Below are 6,000 nucleotides of genomic sequence, written 5' to 3'. Positions count from 1 at the left end.
GTTTAAGTTTGATTTGTATTTCAAAATATTGCGTGTTAAAAAGGAAAAACATAGCTTTTAGTTTTATTTTTGAGTTCTGTCAATGGAACCGTGTTGTTTGATGTTTTGCTTACGTGCATCTACGTGAGGTCTTTAAAACTCTTGAGGAAGATTTTTCAATGCATTAATTACAAGGATAAAATGGGGGAAAAAAGGGCTGTTGGTAAGCAACAAGATTTGCATAATGTAGGGAGTGACAGACAGAACAAGTTTGTTTAGAAAGACAGTTTTTCAGAGAGAAGCAGGTCATTCAGAAGGAAGAGGCCTGTAATAGCAGCAGAGCAGTTTAGCAGTCCCCAAAACAGTCAGGACAGAAGAAAATAAGTCCTGTGTGGCTTCCAAAATTTTCAGCTGACTCCATACTTAGACATATGGTCAACTGTGATGAGGACAAGTGATAGACCTTAGGACAAAATTCACACACCAGGAGAATGGGCAGGCACATTCTGTATGAAATTTAATGCAAAGAAGTATGAAACTATTCATTTGGGCATAATAAAGAGTGGAAACAATAAAAAAAACAGGGATAACTGTAAAGGTGTGTAGGAACAGATTATCTTGACATATGTGCACAAAGATATTGACAATGGAAGGATAGGTTGAGAAAGTACTTAGAACGTATAGAATCTTAGGTTTATATTTAGAAGCATTGAGTCCAAAAGCCAGGGAACTATTATGAAATTTTATAAAACACTGATTGATAGTGGACATGAAGCTGCAGAGACTATTACTAACTGGTTGACCTACCCGGGAGTGAATGAGCCCCGTATCAAAGATGTAAATGGAGCATTGTCTGAACATATTTATTTCATACCGCAGTTTGTGAAGGGCATAACAGTCTTGGGAATGCTGTGGCAAGATGGGGTGGAACTGTTATACGTACTGTCATACTTCCACTTGATTGTACATAAGTAGTTAGGTGCTCGCAGACTGGTTCCTGATGGTTAATTAGTTTCTCTCAATTCCTTCCTTGGAATTCCTATCTCACCACCAGTTACATGAATTTGGAACTCACGCCTAGCTCCAGAAATATATTCAACTTAACATTTATTGGTGCATCTTCCAGGACATTGTTTGAAATATCCTAGAGATTGGGCAGAAATGATCATTGTTCGTTAGAGCTACTCTAAAGTCCCAGGTTAGACAAATACCAGGTTAGACACTTGCCCTCTGCCACTTGCATGTACAGAACAGAGATAAGTGGAGTTAGGTCAATCTCCCATAGACAATCACTGGAGCAGGGACTTGCTGAAAAGCAACAACTTCAACAACACAATGAGCACGCAAAAAAAAAAGATTTGATTTTATCTTAGGCCTCAAACAACAATGACTGACTCCTGAATCTTGCACTAGCCTGGTAGCTATGGGTCCTGTATAATGGTATTCGGTACGACTGATGACTTGGAGCATGTAAATCTACAGAGCTCCAATTCCCAAAAAGTTGAACAGTGTTTCAGAGGACATTGGATCTTTGGAATCATCCTTTACCAAGGTAAGGAGGCACAAAGAAGGCAATCAATCCACCATGTTCACTCTGTTATAATCACATGGGAACTTGATGTGGCTGAAAAGAAGTCACAGGGTGTTTGCTCAATACTGTCATCAATTAGTGTAGTCAAATCAGACACCCGCATACTGAGATCACTGTGAGATCAGATATCGCAACTATGCTGTTGCTGACTGATCTTTCCACGAAGGAGGTGGCTGGCTGGAACACAGGAGTAGTCCAAGGGACAGGATGATTGTAAAAGTGACACCATTGTTTAAGAAGGGGGCAAAGGATAACCCAGGAAACTACAGGCCTGTCAGCTTGACATTCGTAGTGTGAAACCTGATGGAGGCCATAACGTGGGATAAGGTAAATAGACGCTCAGAGAAAAATGAGTAAATATTAGACAGTCAACATGGCTTTGTCAAGGCCAAGTTATGTCTGACCAAATTAATTGACAGGGTGAGGATAATGCTATGGACGTTCTATATTTAGAGTTTCAGGAAGAGAATTTAATATAGTGCCACATGGCAGGTCGTTTGGCAAATTAGAAATGTTTGGTATTGATGGATGCTTGGCAGCATGGATTAGAAGTTGTCTAAAAGGTAGGAAAAAGAGGACAGATATAGAGGAGCATTTCTCAGACCAGCAATTAGACACAATGAGGAACCAGGCGTTATGGTGGATGCAAGTTTCAGGAAGGTAGAAAAACTGCAGATGTAGTCAGATAGATGGGTTACCTCTAGGAAAGGTAGGTGAGATAAATAGGTAGTGCAGGAATCTCCTGTGGCTATCCCCATCTCAAACAAGTATGCTGTTTTGGAAAATGTAGAGCGTGATGGACTCTCAGGTAATGTAGCCCTGACAGCCAGGTCTCTAGTACTGAGACTAAATCTACCGTAATGAGGTGTACATCAGGTTCCAAGCAAGCGATTGTGATAGGGGACTCTCTATTCAGGGGCATAGATAGATGCTGCAGCAACCGACGGCGAGACATCAGAGTGGAGCGTTGCCTTCCTCGATCCAGGATCAAGGATGTCTCGGAGAGGGCACAAAATATTCTCAAAAGGGAGAGTGACCAGCAGGAGGTCATTGTATACATTGGTACCAAGGACAGGAAGAGAAAGGGACAAGATTCTGAAGAGAGAAAATAGGAAATTAGGCAGGAGATTAAGAAGTAGGTCCTCAAGAGTAGTAATATCTGGATTACTTCCGGTGCCATGTCCTAGTGAGAATAGGAATAAGAAGATAGAGCAGATGAATACTGAATGGCTGAGGAGCTGGTGCAGGGAAGGATTCACTTTTTTGGAGAATTGGGATCTCTTCTGGGGTAGAAGTGACCTGTATTGGAAGGGACCAATGTCCTGGTAGGGAGATTTGCTTGTGCTACACAGGAAATGGGGGTGGGGGGGGGGTGGGGGGTGCAGGTGGTGTTGGGGAACCGGACACCAGAAGAGTTAAGTCTGAGGCTGGTATGGTTTGGAGGAAGAATGAGTCAAATAGTCAAGGCAGGCAAGAGCAAGGCAGAGAATGAGGTAAGACTGATAAACTGCATTATTTCAAGCAAGAGGCCTGACAGGTAAAGCAGATGAACTCAGGGCATGGATGAGAACATGGGACTGGGATATTAGTACTGTCACAGAAACATGGCTAAGAGAAGGGCAAGACCAGCACCTTAATGTTCAAGGCTATAGATGCCATAGAGTGTGGAGCAACAGTGGAGGGGGAGTGGTGTTTTTGGTAAGGGATAACATTATGGCTGTAATTAGGGAGGATATTCTTGGAAGTACATCCAGTGAAGTTATTTGGATAGAACTGAGAAATAAGAAAGGGATGATCACCTTAATGTGATCATCACATTAGGGAGCTATAGCTCCCTAATAGTCAGCAGGAAATTGAGAATTAAATTTGTAAGATGATCCCAGATATCTGTAAGAATTATTGGGTCAAACATGGTAGAGGATTTTAACTTTTCAAACATAGACTGGGACAGCCATACTGTTAAGGGCTTGGGTGGAGAAGAATTTCTAAAGTGTGTACATGAAAATTTTCTTTTGCGGTATTTGGATGTAGCTACTGTAGAAGGTGCAAAACTTGAGACCTTCTCTTGGGAAATAAGGCAGGGCAAATGACTGAGATGTCAGTGGGGGAGTACTTTGGGGCCAACGATCATAATTCTATTAGTTTTAAAATAGTGATGGAAAAGGATAGGCCAAATCTAAAAGAATTCTAAATTGAAGTAAGGTCAATTTTGACAGTATTAGGTAAGAACTTTCAAAAGTTGATTGGGAGAGGCTATTCATAGGTAAATGGACAGTTAGAAAGTGGGAGGCCTTCAAAAATGAGTTAACAGGTGTCCAGAGGCAATGACTTCTTATTAGTGTGAAGGGCAAGGCTGATAGGTGTAAGGAATGCTGGATGACTAGAGAAATTGAAGCTCTGGTCAAGAAAAATGAGGCATATGGCAGGCATAGACAGATGGGATAGATTGTATCCCTCAGAGTATAAGGGCAGTAGGCGTTTACTCAAGAGGGAAATCAGGAGGGCAAAAAGGGGACATGGTAAATAGGGCTAAGGAAAATTCAAAGAGACTGTACAAATATATTAAGGGCAAAAGAGTAACTACAGAGATAATAGGGCCCGTTAATCATCAACAAGGCCATCTATGTGTGGAACAGCAGGAGGTGGGTGAGATACTAAACGAGTATTTCACATCAGTAATTGCTGTGGAGAAGGATATGAAAGCTAGAGAACTTAAAGAAATAAAGAGTGATATCTTGAAAAATGTTCATATTATAGAAGAGGCGGTGCTGGATGTCTTAAAAATGCATAAAGGTGGATTAATCCCCAGGATCTGATCAGGTGTATGCCAGGACTTGGTGGAAAGCTAGGGAAACAAATGCTGGGCCCCTTCCTGAGTTATTTGTAGAATCGATAGCCATGGGTGAAGTGCCAGAGGACTGGTGGTTGGTTAACATGGTGCCATTATTGAAGAAAGGTGGTAAGGAAAAGCCAGTGAACTACAGATTGGTGAGCCCGATGTCAGTAGTGGGTAAGTTATTGGAGGGGATTCTGAAGGACAGGATCTACATGTATTTGGATAGGCAAGGACTGGTTAGAGATAGTTAACATGGCTTTGTACATGGGAAATCTGTCTCACTAACTTGATTCGAGTTTCTTGCAGAAGTGACAAAGAAGCTTGATGAAGGCAGAGTGACGGACATTGTGCATATGGACTTCAGTAAGGCGTTCAACAAGGTTCCGCATGTAAGACTGGTAAACAAAGTTAGATCACATGGGATCTGGGGAGAGCTATCCATTTGAATACAAAAATGTCTTGAAGGTAGGAGACAGGGGGTGGTGGTGGAAGGTTATTTTCAGACTGGAGGCCTGTGACCCAGGGTGTGCTACAAGGATTGCTGCTGGGTCCATTGCTTTTTGTCATTTATATAAATGATTTGGATGTGAATATAGGAGGTGTGGTTAGTAAGTTTGCAGATAACACCAAAATTGATGGTGTAGTGGACAGTGAAAAGGTTATCTCAGAGTACAACAGGGACCTTGATCACATGGGCCGATGGGCTGAGGAGTGACAGATGGAGTTTAATTTAAATAAATGTGAGATATGGCATTTTGGAAAGGCAAATCAGGGCAGGACTTATACTCCTAATGGTAGGGTCCTGGGGAGTGTTGCCCAGCATAGAGACCTTGGGGTGAGTCAGGGAAGTGAAGAAGGTGTTTGGTATAGGAGACAACAAGGTGCAGGGCTGGATGAACACAGCAGGCCAAGCACCATCATAGGAGCAGAGAGGCTGACGTTTCGGGCCTAGACCCTTCATCAGAAAAGGGGGAGGAGAAGGGGGTTCCGAAATAAATAGGGAGAGAGTGGGAGGCGGATAGAAGAGGGATAGAGGAGAGGATAGGTGGAGAGGAAACAAACAGGTCGAAGAGGCGGGGATGGAGCCAGTAAAGGTGAGTGTAGGTGGGGAGTTAGGAAGGGGATAGGCCAGTCCAGGGAGGACGGACAGGTCAAGGGGGCGGGATGAGGTTGGTCGGTAGGAGATGGAGGTGCGGCTTGAGGTGGGAGGAGGGGATAGGTGGGAGGAAGGACAGGTTAGGGAGGCAGGGACGAGCTGGACTGGTTTTGGGATGCGGTAGGGGGAGGGGAGATTTTGAAACTTGTGAAATCCACATTGATACCATTGGGCTGCAGGGTTCCCAAGCGGAATATGAGTTGCTGTTCCTGCAACCTTCGGGTGGCATCGTTGTGGCACTGCAGGAGGCCCAGGATGGACACGTCGTCTGAGGAATGGGAGGGGGAGTTGAAATGGTTCGCGACTGGGAGGTGCAGTTGTTTATTGCGAACCGAGCGTAGGTGTTCTGCAAAGCGGTCCCCGAGCCTCCGCTTGGTTTCCCCGATGTAGAGGAAGCCACACCGGGTACAGCGGATGCAGTATACCACATTGGCAGAT

Source organism: Rhincodon typus, chromosome 30, assembly GCF_021869965.1.
Source record: "Rhincodon typus isolate 14 chromosome 30, sRhiTyp1.1, whole genome shotgun sequence".
Classification (NCBI taxonomy): Eukaryota; Metazoa; Chordata; class Chondrichthyes; order Orectolobiformes; family Rhincodontidae; genus Rhincodon; species Rhincodon typus.
Note: the sequence above shows the minus strand (reverse complement) of the source record.